Source organism: Epinephelus lanceolatus, chromosome 10 (assembly GCF_041903045.1).
Source record: "Epinephelus lanceolatus isolate andai-2023 chromosome 10, ASM4190304v1, whole genome shotgun sequence".
NCBI classification, from domain to species: Eukaryota; Metazoa; Chordata; class Actinopteri; order Perciformes; family Serranidae; genus Epinephelus; species Epinephelus lanceolatus.
In genome coordinates, this window is record NC_135743.1 from 23348821 (window position 1) to 23364907 (window position 16087).

At 40.7% G+C, this 16087-nt stretch overlaps 1 protein-coding gene across 2 annotated transcripts in view; it reads left to right on the forward strand.

Annotated features, from left to right (window-relative positions):
- Window positions 1–2553: 2553 nt before the first annotated feature.
- The window catches only part of hdac9b (histone deacetylase 9b), a 40564-nt gene continuing 27030 nt past the window's right edge, over window positions 2554–16087 (forward strand). Inside the window, exons 1-3 of one of the 2 annotated variants that reach the window (XM_078171798.1) lie at window positions 2554–2742; window positions 4453–4519; window positions 4741–4780. The gene's annotated coding sequence lies outside the window, so the exon portion shown is untranslated. The remainder of the gene's footprint in view (window positions 2743–4452; window positions 4520–4740; window positions 4781–16087) is intronic. The other variant, XM_078171799.1, reaches the window with a different exon arrangement.

Below are 16087 nucleotides of genomic sequence, written 5' to 3' on the forward strand. Positions count from 1 at the left end.
ACAATTCAAGACTGAACGATCTGCTGTTATATGTAACTTATGGAAGAAATGTGTATAAGCTACTGTACAGTAAGCTCATATCATGCACATTATTTGATTTTGTTAGGTATAGAAATAAAACAAGAACAATGTTAATGTAGTTTACTGGTAATATGTAACAAGCACTAAAAGCATGTGACTCGGGAGCAGACAATAAATCTTTTGCCACTTCCAGAAGTGTTAGAAAGAACCAACACCTGTAAGTTATTCAATATGGCTGCTATGTGTCTCAAGGGGTTAGGCAGGGCACAGAGATACACCAAGAGGCATCTTCTGCACCATTAAAAAACAAAAAGCAGTATGGCAAAGTACTACAGTTTTGCAAGTGAGGGAAGTAATGGGGGTCTTGTGAAAGAATGTGGGTTATGCTCACCAGGCAACTTTCCAGGGTAGTCTCACATTTCAAGGCACTGGATACAAAGAGAAGGGAGAGGGAAAAGGTTACAGCAGCTATGTTGATGATTTTGGTTGTAGGTTGGTCGCCTTTGCTGGGGGTAATCCTCCTGGATCTGTCCCTAAGCCCCCTGAAGGTCACAGTAACCAAAACAGGAATACTTTCTCTCACTGGGGAGGCTGAGGTGGAGAGGAGTTCCAACAAATTAAATTAAGGAGAAGAGAAACGGGACAAAAAGTGAATGCATAAATGGAGAAAACAGATGCATGCTCGCATACCTCCCCAATCTCCACCCCTCTTAAAAACTGCACCCTGACCCTGTGTCTCCACCCTTCTTGTTTACTGGGCTCTTTGTGTGAGTGTGAGAGAGAAACAGAGAGAGGGAGAAAAAGCAAAATGAATATGTACTGTCCTGAAACTCTGCTTTCTACTGGAGCTTGTAGAAGCTTTTGTTGGTTTCTTTTTTCAAATATTTTATGAAAATATTCTTTGCTAGACAAAAAATCCAAAGCACCAGTCTCTATGTACTCCCACCTCCCACCAAAACAGAATAATGTATTAATATTAATAGAAATAATAAAATATGACCAGACAGATTCTTAGCTGGCCCTCTTACTGAGAAATGACATGGTCCTTAGCACCCAGGTGCCAGCTGTGGGGTCCTGCACAGCAATGAGACAGCCACAGTGACATGCATGCAGGCTCATGCCTCAAATTCACCGATGCTGGACTGTGCCTCTATCTTTCCGCCGTCAGAATGAGGGATAGCAAACAGCTGGGCAGTCTGGTTCCTGGGATGAAAGTGGTGTCACCCACTGGGTCGTTCCCAGCTGCTGTAGGACAGTGGCAAGATGGGAAGAGAGAGGATTTCAGCTCATCGCTTCCCACCACTGTTTCTGGAGTGCTGATGTAGAGTCAGAAACCATATAATCATGTCTGCTAAAAGTCTAAAGGAACATTATGCATAGTGAGGCATAAATATAAATAAGTTAAGGCTTAAAATATTTCAAGAAGCATTAATATTTATGGGGAACCAAAATGAATGAAGATGTGTCACATCCAAGCACACTGAGCGGTGATGTGGGGAACAGGTGAACAGAGGTGAGATTAGGTACTTAGTTCGTCTGCTAAAGGGAAGACATTTGTCCTCCAGGCCAAACAGTAAACTAAGGAGAGGGACTGAAGAATGCTTTGAAGTGACAAATAAAAACGTGAGACCGTGGACAGCTGTAGATTTATGACGATGACAAATCTGCATATAATCTGTGCTAATCACACAGACCTTGCTCCTGGTTGAGATGAAAGCATCTCCCTGTTTTACCAAATGTCCTGCCAGTGGGCACTTATGTAGCCAGAGGAGTGTGAAATTCTCAGTTGGTATGTTCGCAGCTTATTGTTCCCTTTATAGATTTGAAGTGACGGGCCCAGTGCTGTGCAATGACAAATTATGATATCTTACAATCCTTGTCAGAGCACGAACTAAGCCACTGGAAACGTAAAATGCATTTGAAATTCATAGAACAGTGTTGTTGCACAGCAGCAACTTATGTGAGACTGCCAAACATTTTGTCCCAGTCAAACCCCCAGAGGAGTCCCAGCTGATGACAGTGACTAATATGACCAGTAGGTGGCACTGTTTCCATTTTATTAATGTTTCTGTGCACTTGCGGACGCTACAGGTGCTATTTATAGGAGGTGCATCACTGCAAACTGTATGCAGCTGTCGTGGCATTCACATGTTATGCAATAACAAGCAAATAATAGCCTCTTTACAAGCAGTGAGCTACTCCAGTGTCTTATGCCCCTGTTATCATAATTCCCGGTGCACCCATTGTTGGTATTATACTGTAAGGGAGAATTTAATACAGTTCAAATAATAAAAAGGGAGAATATACGATTTTAATAGAGTAAAATACACCAATTCTTTCCATTAAAGCCAGTCTTTTGTTATCTGAGCTTTATAGATGTTTACACAGTAGGCTATAGCACCAGTGAAAGTTAGTCTGCTCCAGTTCCTGTTCGCACGTGGACATAATTGATGAACTTGGGAGACTGCTGCACCTGCTGAGGATAGACGGTGACCGGAGCTGCCCTCGTCTCTCCATCACAGACATTATAGTCGGGGGACAGTGTAGTAGACAGAGTGTTCAGTCCGCCACTATCTTGGCTAGGATTTTTATACCGTCCCCTCCTTTGACCAAGACTATTTATAGCTCAGTCGTCACACCGCCACAGACCCTGACCGCATCCTGCACGTCCTCAAATCCAAACAGCAACTCACACGTCAAACCCTCAACCCTGTCCTCAAGGTAAATAATAAATAATGTTTATACTTGTCATGTAAAAGTGTGTGAGTGGAAGAAATTCGACGTGGTATGAGGGCAAATCACAGTGTTTCAACAATATGTATGAAGGGAACTTGATGTTTAAGCTAATGAGTAACTAGCTAACCGTAATGTTTTAACTTATGATTTTTAAGCAACATAGCCGATAAATTGCTTTTATGTAACAGCAGTTCTATCCTAAACAGTGAAAGCAAAGAGTTAATTTATATTTAGCCTATATTTAATCATTGTTTTAAGTATAATTATGTTTTTCCAGTGTAATGAACAATTAGAAAGCAAAACAGTTTGCTAACACATAACGTCTGCGCATTGATATTTAAATTAACGGTTGGTTCTGCGGCCACAGGTGGTCGCTTTGTGATCGATGTGAGTCCGCCCACAAAAGTAGACCGGAAGTGTCTGTGTCATAACATGTTGCACTCAACCATAAAATAATATAAAAAAAATGTTTCCCTAAACTTGTGACGGACCATATCATCGTTGCTTTCGCAGACTATTTATTTCCAACATGAGGGGTATTGGTGCAGACCACCATCTAGCCTATAAATAGACTTGCTTACAGTGTATGATCCCACCAAACGTGCAAAGTGAGAAAGTCCTTTTTCATAATCTCGTTAATTAACCAGGCTGCATCACGGTTGTCACAAGCTACACGTGACTGCATTTGACTAATATTTTTTACATAGGAAACTGAATGGGATATAACAATCCCTTCGGATTACTATCGAAGTGATGTATGCCTACTTTTAAACAAATGAGTCCACTAATTATAGCCATAAATACTTGTAAAAACACCCCAGCACAATACCACCCCCTAATTACTTAGTTATGCTTTATGTTACAGAATATCCAGTGGTGGAAGTCGTATTCATATCATTCAGCACCATATTATATATAGTAAATACTCAATTTCAAGTAGAAGTTCTGTGTTCAAAAGTTTAATCAAGGAAAAATAAGTGACACAATGTAAATATAAAAAGTTAATGTACACATAATACAGAACTTCTCCTTTCAGTGTTATATTAGCATACTGTTAGATCATTATTATTGATGCATTGACATGTAAGCAGTGCTTGAATGTTGTAGTTGGCCAAGGTGTTGCTAATTTTAATGGTTTTATACATTATTAGGTAGTGTAATCTATTACAGCACATCATGTTGTACCTTATAAACACATGTTTTGCATGTAAAATCTCAATCTGAACTAAGCTATAGATGTTCGATAAATGTAATGGAGTAAAAAGTACAATATTTCCCTTGTGTGAATACTCAAAAGTGGTGCCTCAAAACTGTACCAAGATGCAGCACTTGGATATATGTACTTGGTTACTTTCCACCACTGATTACACCCTATGCTTTACTTTTGCATTTCTATCCTTTAAATTCTCTATATAACATTATAGTGCATTATGTCCCATATTGCATGTATGTCATGTTCAATATACATTTTTAAGTATGTCCTATTTATTTAACTGAATTGCACATATTTTTGTTTTTTGCCTCTTTGTCTAAATTTGCTCTATTAAATGGTTCTCTACTTGAATACACTGACAATATGCACATTCTGTAGTTATAAGCATTAAACTGCACACTGTTCTGTGTTCAAGTCTGTATGTGACAAATACACATTTGAATCAATCTACAGTTACTTTCCTGCTTATTTTGTGTTCACAGATACTGAAGAACCAAAACTACATGCACAAGCAGATGAAGACATGAACATGCCTGGATAGAGTCAAAAGTAAGGAGCTTTTTTTTTTCTTCTTAAATATGTATTTAGATGCATGTAATGAAAGCTAATTGACAGTGCAGCTGTTCTAATGAGATTTATATTATATGGTTAGTTTGATTCTCAGTTGTTTTGCTGGACACCCGGACACTCCAACAAAAACATTTAGCAGGTGTGTTACATTTGAAATAGCTTTTGTATGATGGCTTTGGTGACCAGTGCTCTTTCCACAGGTGTCATATGGTAACAGCATTTCAATCTTCACTGAACAAGGTAATAGAGAAAAAACAAGAACGACAGACACTTCAGTGTGCACATGACATTTTCACTTAGACAGCAACACAAGAAAAACAGTGCTCATACTTGACATGAAAGCCTTTCTCAGCCACTCCAAATGACCCTTTAGCCAGCTTTCCATTTCAGAATATTTATAATATTTTTACATTGGACTTGTTCTTGGCAGGTTAATGCTCACAGATGTCTGCACTGCTCAGATGGCTTGAGGGGGCAGGTACCATCTGAGCTGTGTCAGAGAGAGAAAGTCATTTTAACAGCACCTTACACTTAGCCTAACACATAATTTCATAGTACCAATGAATGTGTTAATGAGACAAAATGTTTTCGATAGAGCAAATCTTGGCAGGCATCTGTGAATTATTCACTGGACCCGATAAGTTGGCATGTTGAGCTATACAATTGGCAAGCAATACTCACAGAAGCAGCATGTTGCATGACATCCCTGCTGTGTAATGCATGTTAGCTATAGTGGATTATTATTGTCCTAAAGTTGACATCTGGCAGATTTGTGCCTATAAAAATGTTCTAAAGACTCCTCAGAATAATCAGTCAGAGATGACATAAGAAGTGCGAGTGAGCTTGTTTATCAAAGTGAGGAGAATACAATGCCTTTTTCTTTTTTTCACAACTAAAGTGATGGAAGTGATGAATTACGCTTTGTCACTGTGGATTTATTTCCTGTGTTTGTGTGCCATCCTTGACTGACCGTGACAGTGTGAAGGCAGCCTTCATGTCACGCAGTAGAAATTGCCGTTCCAATAGGGAGAAAGAATGCTGTGGTGTTTTGTGCCGGGTGACGTAAAGTATGACATGACAGAATGATTGAGCCAATTTTCTGCCTGAAATGGGCACAAAGGAATTACAGGGAAAACACAATTGTAAGCCTGTGTGTATATGTGTGTGCGGCTGTGTACAGTGCAACAGTGTCTGTGTACAGGTGTGCCAGTGTAACAATATGTCAAAACATACGTATGTAATTGACAGTTGTATGGTAGAATAGCAATAAGATTATTTACTTGTGAGGGAGAGTAGTGTGTCAGAAATGTGGAGACCTGCCTTCCCAGGTCTCATAGTTTAGTGTTTTTACTTCTGCAGTATTTGCTAGATCAGTGGTTCTCAACTTTTTTTCCTTTAAATTGATACAGGTCAGGTAATGGACCCCCATTTGATAAGATTTTTCTTCAGGGACTTGGAAAAGATTTTAATTGTTAGATATGATTAAGTTAGTTGTCAACTACAGTTGAGGGGATAATTATGGAGGAAGTGAAACCGATGATCATAAGAGTCACTCTTATGACTCTTACTCACATTGGGCTCACTTCTATAATTAATTAAATTGTATTTATATACAATTTCCTATTTTTGTGGGGACCCCTCAAACTCCTTCAAAGACCCCTGGGGGTCCACAGATTCCTGATTAAGAGCCACTTGGGCTAAATGACGTAGTATGATTATGTTCTTATTAAAAGGAAGAACATCCATTAATGGAATCATGTCTTCTCAAAATAAAACCAAGTTAATTTTCTTTGACATGTATGACAGAGAATGTCACAAGATATTAATTGTGCATAATGAGTCTCACACTGACATGTTGTTTTTAAGCACAGCACAACCGAGTTTTGTTGCATTAGCCTCAGATTTTATTAATAACTTGCTAGAAGTTTGGGTTGACAAGGTTGTAGCTGTTATTAGTAATGTATTTGAAAAAGGATTTATCAGCAAAAATTATGATGATGTTGTGTATGTTGTATGGTACTGACTAGACCCTTACAGCTCACAGTGAATGCATGTTGTTTCCTGTCATGACTTTTTTACAACAGATCATCTGATGTTGCTTTATGATTTAATGAGTTCGTGGAGCCCAAGACAGTTACACTGTGAGACATTATGGGACATTAATAAGAGTCCCTAAACTCATAATAGACTACATAGAGTATGGTGATGACATACTGTGTGTAAACAAAGCAATTACAGGTAAATATATGGTGCCCAAAAGGCTCATAACACTGAACGCATAATGTATTATAGCCTATTCTGATGTTTTCTGATACAGTTAAAACATCTAGCCTAATTGTGATGCCCTTGTGTTGCATGCATGAAAGCTAAATTAAAACAAGCCATGAGCATGGAGCATTGCAAAGTACGGCGTTATAAAATGTATGCAGTTGTGATGCTGTGATAGGTAAAATCTGCATGCTATCCCTCAATTCTGTCATGATCCACATATTTGTTGGGATGGGGGCATTTTGTGTAATTCTCTGTGATCCAAAAGACTTAAAAACAGCTTTGGTAATTAGTACCCAGCACCCAGTGCCAGTCTGCATAATGTGTTCTTTAGCTGGATTTCACACTTGGAAATAAGCTCTCATTCTATCCATCATTTCACTTGCAAAATGACAGATGAATAATAATTATGTAATTTCACCAGTGGTTGCAATCACAGAAACACTTTCAAAATTCTTAAAAACACACACTGTGAAGTGAGATTTGTTGCTTGAATGTGCATCTCTCATGATATGTTTCTCAGCCTCATGTTCATGCTTGTTGACACCTTTAAAACTATTTTTTGTGTGGTCCGGGATCTATTATTGGCTCTGGCTGTAAGTGTTTTCTGTTCCATAACAAGATGAATCCCCAACATGGCATTAGGTTACCAGGCAACAGTGTACACTTCACTGCTTGGTTATAATTTTCTTTGTATAGTTATGATGCTTAATAGTAAGTGACTACATGGCAGTCGGCCAAAATTAACCACTGTTAGCAGAACCCGTAGAGCCTGATGTATGTCAGGAGGCGTAGAGCCTAGCAGGCTATATTTGGCTGCTATGTTCCCTTCAAAGAGATGAGTTCTAGGTCTGGACTTGACATTTCTCTTAGACTGGAAAAAATGGGTTTGGGTCAGTGAGTTTTTGTGGGAGGAGGGGTGTTGTTGATGCCCAGAGGAAGGTGCTGGTCTCTGTTCTGCAGTGGCTCATTGTTATTTTCTCTTCATCGGTACAGTACAGGAAGCATAAATGACAGGATAAAACTTGCAATTATATGTGTTGAAACACAACACTGTCTTTATTACATAAAAGGCTGTCAGGACTTTTTTGTCAAAGGTTATTATTACTGTAATCCACATAAGATACACCTAAGAACAGGACAAATTGTGACTGTCAGGTTAAAGCTTGGTACATGTATGATTTCTCTGCTTTGAGAAAGTTCTCTAATCTCTTAGGCCCATGTAATCCTTGTAAAACTTATATTTTCATGTAAAATACATTGTCAGCAACTGAAAACAACATAGTTCTTCTTGGTTATTGAAAAGGTGACATGTTGGAGAAACCAGGTTAGGATTGCACATGACTGGATTGTGCAATGCACCTTGGTGTTAGTCTATAGTTAAGACCTCTGGAGTGCCCAGGAGGTACAAGCCTTTTTGTTCTGGCAGAGGCACAACATATTCATAAGTGATGTTTGAAAACAGTCAGCTAAGGTCAGTTCATCTGCATAGGAATCATTGCTAAGCAGCTACAGACCTTAAAGCCTCTAAACTCGCTGATCATTTGCATTGCTAGCAAACAAGCATTTTTCCCACTGCAGTGTAAGTAATAAAACCTTGTACTCTATGTTACCCCCTATGTTCTGTTTTTGGTTAGTCTCCTCTGCGTGTGTTGTATGTGTTTTGAGGTAAAACAGAAGCATGCAGAGTGCAGTCCTGGGCTTTATCTCAGTGTGTTGTCGTGAAAAAGAGATGGAGAGTCATGTTCACACCTTTATTTATTTTGCTGTTCTTGGCTGCTGCTGCTCCAGTGGAAGCAAGAGTGTTGCTGTACAGCAGACATTGTGCAGACAATCTGAACGTAGCCCAGGTGCCACGAAACTATTCTGACTTAAATCAGTTTCCCTCAAACAGACCGTTAGTGTTTGTTGTTTCTGTTCTTTCTTTCCTTGCAGCTACACGTTATTAACAGCAACTCTGTTCAAGGCAGTTGCACTGCATACAGAAAATTTCAATCAATCCTTAAACCAACCCAATGATGTATCTCCAGCTCTCCTGCAGGGTGAAAAAGTCAGAGGTGTTCTCACAGTGCAGAGCTGGGTCTGGAACTTGGTGAATAAAGGAGTAGGTTGTGGTGTATGTGTGAGGAATATTTTTCTTTGTATAGAGATAGTAGGAGGGAAGCAGTGGCCCAGAGGGGGAGCCTGACTCCTGTTGCAGCTGAGACACAGAGCATGGTGGGTTTAGCCTGGTGCTCTCAGTATTGTTCATTCAGCCCCACTGTAGACCCCAGGGCTCTCTGGGGGACCTACCTCCATTTGTTTTCACTTCCTGTCCAAATGGAGTTGGAGAGATGAATCATTCATGTCTTTGAGAGGCCTCTTGTGTGGATGAAAAATGGGGAGATTTAAGACTCCCGCTTTGAGTATTCAAGATAGATTAATGTCCTTTTTGCCCAAGCAACATATTTATGACTTCCATTTGTGTTTTTTTATTCTCATGTTAATTCTTTGGTCGCCATTTTTTAAAGGCTTGCTATTCCTCTCTGTTTATTTTTATCTTAAGTATGTGTCTTGCCTTTCTACTTATACCCATCTGCTTATCTGTCTGTCAGTATGCCCACTGACAGGCGCCATGTGGAGTGCCCCTGCCCTAACTCGATCCTGCTCTGTCAAATCTGCATGGTGAAATCAGTGAAGGTGATTAATGAGCTGTGCTTCAGAGTCCTTGGTATGCTAAGCCTGACGGGCAGATTGTCACTGAACTGTCACAGGGTGGGACTGTTTTCCTTGATGGCAGAAACAGACAAACTTCAGACTTCACAGGTCCATTAGTTGTCACTCCATGCCATCCCAAGTAGAGTTCTCAATGGACCAAAAAAATTACAACATGCACTGAACAGACCTGTGTGAGCTCAAGTCCAAACACAGCCCATCCAAGATCATCACATAAAATACTGAACCTGAGCCCAACCAAGCCCAAAACCCTAAAAAGCACTAGTCTGCTTCTATCACCCAGGACACACTGGCTATGTGGCGATGGAAGCCACGCACAACTCCAGCTCGGTGGTTCACCTACTTTCCATGTATATCTCCACCAGAGAAGCTCCCTGCTCCACCTGGGAAGAAGGACAGAGAGCCCAGCACAGAGCCTGGCTGCTCCCTCTCCGTCTCTCCCTGCCTGCACTTTTTAAGATTTTTTTATTTAATTTTTTTCCCATAGCCTGAGCCCTACCCAACCCAGCTAATCAATGCACACTTTCAGCCCAAACCGACTTGTTGGACTTTTCAAGACCCGCCGGGGTAAGGTTGAGATTGAGAACTCTAATTCCAAGCAAGATCCCAAGCATCTTCTGGGGCCCTGACTGGGCTGCCATGCATCATGCTAAACATCTCTTTGTTGTTACCTTTCATCTGTGGGTACCTGCCACCTCTCTTAGCCCATCCTGTGAGTTATGGGACTGCAGGAGGTCATGGCTGCAACCCCTCCCACTTGGCGTGAAATGTGCAGAACAAACGGATCCAGGAATTACACAGAGATTGGACACACTGGCTGGATATCTAAGAGCAGAGCTCTCGTAAAGGTCTCTGTGGCCAGATAGGTGTGAAAGGGTTACCAGCCCATCTGTTACCGAAACAGAAAAATGTGCCCTCTTTGAGGTGACAACCTTAGAGCATTCTTTAAATTTTCTCTTTTAGCTTTGAGTGGCATCATCACAGCAAAGCTGCTGACAAAATGTAAGGTTTCCAAAAGCGTGGCCTTTAGATGTATTTAAAAGCACAGAATAACATCAGTAAATGCTATCTTTTGTCAGTGAGCAGACCAAAAAAATGAAGATGCTATGGATGCCTGCAGATGTTTTTCTTTCTCTCATTTATGAGGTCCATTAAAGATAGGAATCTTAGTAATTTGTAGTTCAAAAGGACACATCCACACTCTTAACTTCATTTCATCTTTTGATTTCTCACACACAGCCTTAAGGAGATCACACAGTTTGAACAGTTTTTGGTTTTGTGCTTGCTGTTTCTCCATGTGTTATAGAGGAGACAGCCAAAGCTTGTTAGGCCTCGTGTTATTGAAGGGGCTGGGTTGAAAAGTCAGTTTGGTTACTGGATCTGAGATGAAAGGCAGAGGTCAGGAACGCTGTAGCCACTCCCAAGCACAGCATGGTGGGATTGCTATGTGCATTTGTGTGCATGTGTGTTAGTTTGTCTGTTCATGTGTATTTGTTTGCAGAGTGAGTGTCTTGATTTGTATTTCAACAGTATCTGTACTCCTTGGACCTCTGTGCTGTCCAGTTGCTTCAACACAGTGTTTGCTGTGTGTCAGAGTATTTGTCTTCATGGTCCTTGGAGTATGGAAAGTTCACAGTAATATCTCCAGCATGTCTACCCGTTCTTGGTTACTTCATTTCTTGTTCCTGTTTTAATCAACCTGCAGGGTGCACTGTTGGTGAAGGATCCACCAGGGGCTTTACCCCGCTTGGACAGTGTCCCACAATTACAAGTCCTGCTGCCTTAGTTACCTCTATGCTTTCTGCTCTCAATCAAGGTAATGAAACTCACAATAGGACAAGTGAGACAAAAGGACAGAGAAGGAACTTGTAGTTTCTTCACTGTTACAACCCATGCAATGTCAAACCCCAAAACACAACATAATTGTGTCAGTGTAATATAATAGTGATTTGACAAATTTAAAATGAAGAGAAACTGGGAGATTTAGAGGAAAAACAGAATGAGAATGACTATTTGTACCATACAACAATTCATCAGTGGTTGACACAACTTTAGCACTGCTGTTGTTTTCCCACTGAACGAATGAGATGACCCCAGAACCATGCCTTCTCAGGGGAGAAAGGAAATAGAGAGCTGTTTGAGTTGTTTTGGCACTCTCATAGGAATTGCAAAAGTAGAACATTGTTTTTACAATATACTTGGGAGTTTGTGTAACATAAGCCAGTAACTTCACTGCATATGGATAGGATAGCTCACCGGGTTGAATTTGGAACTGTGGTGGAAAAATATATACGAGTATGATGCTATAATAAGACCCAGAAACTCAAGGTCACCCTTGCAAAGTGTTTAAAAATACATCTAGAGCCCCTCCAGGTTTATGCATATGGAGCAGCCCAGACATTAACATTGTAACAGAGGTGGCGGGTGCACTGTGGGACATTTCCACATGCATAGCACTGCCTTAATAATCAGAGGAAGAGCTATTTTTCAGAGGTATTGTTGCATCCGAGACCTTTGAGACACCACAGGAGGCGAGTGCTGTGACTGTGCTGTGGTCAAGTAGAGAAGTGGTGGCGTAGGTGGAAGTGGCTTGGACAATAAGCGTCAGCCCACCCTTCCCATAGTAAACTTGATTTCCTGTTGCACTGTTTTTAGTCGGACCTTTAAAATCTATGAATGGAGTTTTGCTTGAGTCTTTAAAGGTCATTGATGAATCTAGAATAACAGTCAAGCAGTTAGCAGAACCTATTAAACAACCACAGGTTTTATTTTGTTCCTTTATTCCCTGTACCTAACATATCCAGGTCACTGAGGTGAGATTTGTCCTTCTAAAAGAAGATCTGAAAACTGCATGTACTACTACTACTACTGTGACTGCAATAACAATGCTGGTATTTTTCAAAAGGGCACATGAGTCTAATAAAATGTGTTTTCTGGTAATACCATATTGATAATACCAAAATACATATTTTGTTAACGTATTAAGATAATAGCTCCAAGGCACTTGGGAAGGATGATGCTATGATTATCCACTCATAAATGGGCTTGACTAGCAGGATGTGGATTGGAAGGATGCCTCTGAACAGAGAACCTTTGTTTTTATTAATCCCTCAGGGATTTTCTAAGGTCAGCCAAACTTGGCTGGATTCCATCACAGTTACATGTGACTGTTTGGGCCTACGTGTTTGTATGATACAGATGAGGTGTTTGACTCCTGCAGGCATTTCAGTGATGTAGTTCTGAGAGCCACTGATGCAATAATTCTGCATGCTGTGGTTTTATGCACAAAGTTTCCTCTGAATCCTACGTCATGTTCATTGGTTAACAGCTTGCTAAAATGCCAGCTGACATTAAGAATGATCTTTCAAAGGCTTAAATCAGTGCTAAGCCTTTTGGTGTTAGGATATCGTCAGAAGATCAATAGTTGTGTGTTGCTTTGAGAGAAGGGGGACAAAGTGGAACATGAAGTAGGCTTGTCATGACTGAATGTAGGGTGGAAGTTGTACAACAACATCATTGTCAATTTGATACAAACAGTGGATCAATGGTTTCCAGCAGAGATGAGCACATTGATCAGTAAAAATACTGAGAGCTGCCCTCTGTTTCCAGTGGGCCTTTGTGCTCCATATCTATTTTTAGAAAGCCTATGGCAGTAGATGAAGGCACGGCATCAGGGATCTATTCAAAGTTAGAAAGTAAACTGACCTCAAGGTCAGTGCACAATAAGTGGATGCTCTGAAACTGTGTTTTTGCCTTTTTGAAACTCTGTTATGGTTCATTCTTTCTCTCACACCTCAGATTGAAGGTTCACCGCAGATGAATGAACACATTTTTCTGAAAGGTTTTTTATTTTTGAGGGTACATGTTGATTCATCTCTCTCCTTGAATAGCACCACCTCTGTCTTTTTTATGTCCGGCCTCTCTCGCAAGAGCAACACATAAAGCTGCATGGGCTCCATCTAACTGTGGTTTTAGCTGCAATGCAAAACTTTGTTAGCAATGTTTCAAGATTAAGTACCAAACATGACTGCCTTTAAATGCGTTTTCATGTTATTTGATCCAACCTGTTAAGTGCATTCTATATCACCCTGAAAGTCCAACAGGAAATACCACAGGACGCCAGACAGAGTAACCCAATAAAAACAAGAGCGCCCATATCATTAGTGGGGAAACACGCTCACATAACACATCCAGATGTACAGGCTAATTGGATTTTACCATCAAATCAACAGTCATAGTGCCTTTGTGCTTTTATGAGACTGACCGCAAGGTAAAGGGAAAATGGGCTGTTTGAAGTGACAAAACTTTACCCGCGGCTTTTAGCAGGTAGGATGGCTGGGCTTTGTTGCCAGTATAGCATGCTGTACTCCACATGCAGAGACTGGGGCAGCAATGTGCCATGGCCTCACTCACTAAATTGATCTGAGAACTCTTCCACAGTTTGCATTGGTGAGTCATCAGGGGCTGATGTAAGTAAGATGGCGGGCATTGAGGTAATTGGTGTGGAGAGGTAATTTCCCTCCTGTACCAGGGCTGCCCCTAGAGCTGTCAGGTGGCCACAAGAGAGAAGAAACTCAGGGACGGGGGGAGGCATGGTTACGTCAGGAGTTGCTGTTATTATGCGCTATCCCCTCTCTTGGGAAGAACATCCCCTCTGACTGGAGAACTCAGCACCTGACAATGATCACATCCGCCACAGTCCTCCCAGGGTAGCATGATGAAACACTGCATCCACACAGGTAGAAAGACAAGCAATAGGTAGGAAGTCAGAGAGTTGGATAAAATGAATTTGATTAAAACAGATTCTCATAAACATTAATTGATTAATATCGCGTAAGAGGGCTATTAGAGTCACTCTGTGATGAGTTTGTGTTACAATAGACAACCCCCCTCTGAGATACACGGGGGCTTTGAAGTTCAGAGAACACGGAACAACAAAACATGGCTGACTCATCCCCTCCCACACATGGATCGTCCGCTATTAAGGGGAACAAAACATTTTCTTGCTGGATTAAACGAGTTATAAGGAGCACTGTTGTCCACCCCTCATATCTGTTGCAACACTTAAGTTCAGCTCCCTTCCTTCTCCAGTTTGCCTCCCTGCTGGGTTTCATCATGCACAGTGTATCACAAGGCAGCAGTGCTATGGTGATTAAGCCGCAGAACTTGGGAGTTGAGTTTGGAACTGGTACAGTAATTGTGGTAATGTGAGTAGGCTTATTTGGGAGAAAAAAACAAGTCTCCAGGTTATGACCAGTGTTTCTTGAAATAGAACGGAAACAGCTGAGGTACCGTGGCGGGAAGTATCTCTTATTGTCTTATTATATTTCTAGTCCCAGTAGATAATTTAAATTGGCTGAGTTGAAGTAAATAACATGATTTGTGTGACGTGTGTACAGATGCATGTGTATGTGTGTGTTTGCTGACATCTATAATGGCCTTTTGTTTAAATTTGGAAATTGCTGGGGGCACTTCATCGGTCTGGCCCACTTGTTCCCTCATCTCTAATATTCCCCCCACTCTGTGTCAGTGCTCTGATGTCAAAACATACACACATGCACAGACACACGCACAGACACACGCACACATACACACGCAGAGTTTGTGTTTGATATGAGGGAGGTGACAGACAGTCAAGCCCATGCCCCGGAGAGCAGAACGGAGTGGCTCTCCAGCAGGGACGCTGACGTTCACACTTAAATGCTTTAATAGGACTAAAGTAGACAAAGGCCGCCAGTGACGCAGTAGGAGCTATAATGGGCTTGCCACATTGCAGGTTTACTGGACCCTGCCTATTGGACAGAGCTATTTCCAATCCTACAATCCCTCATCAGCCTCAGGAAGCTAGTTATAAATAAAAAGTGTAGGTTAATCGCTGCTAACCTGCCCCAGTGAATTGTTTATTTTTTCTTGTTTTTTTAAGGAGCAGTAGGTCAGGTTGTCTGGGTATTTTCTGGAAACTTATTACTTACAAGTGCAGAGAAATTTGTTTGATTTCTTGTACTTTTGTAAGACAAAATAAAGCTAAATCTATTTATATTATACAGAGCAGTCTGTCAACAACCACTTAACAAATAGATTAACAAATAAATAGATAAATAAATAAAACTAATCCACAAATGATCAAAATTTAAAGGCAAAAATAGTCTGAGTTGCATATAGTATTTTTTTGTGTGTGTGTAATAGTGGAAAATCACAGTAACAGGAAGTTTGCGAAATATGACCTCCTAATTTCAAGACAGATCTTATTGTCATGTCATATAAATAGGGATTTCATTGTCATGATAATTATCAATCGTGATGGCCTTACTTCCTCTTTTGATCAATTACTCCTCAGCCTATGTTCAGGTCAGCCTGCAGGGTCAGAGCTTGCCTGCTCTGACAGATACTGTGACAGATGGAGCTCTGGGTCTTTAGCCATCATTACCTTGGACTTGAAGGCTTGTTATCTCTCACACCATCTTATCCAACTTCACTGCCAAAACTAATTCACGAAGATCAGGAGTTTGCTAAATCTGTTCAACTAAAATGTGTCACTAAGGGGAGATTGGAATAATAATTTTT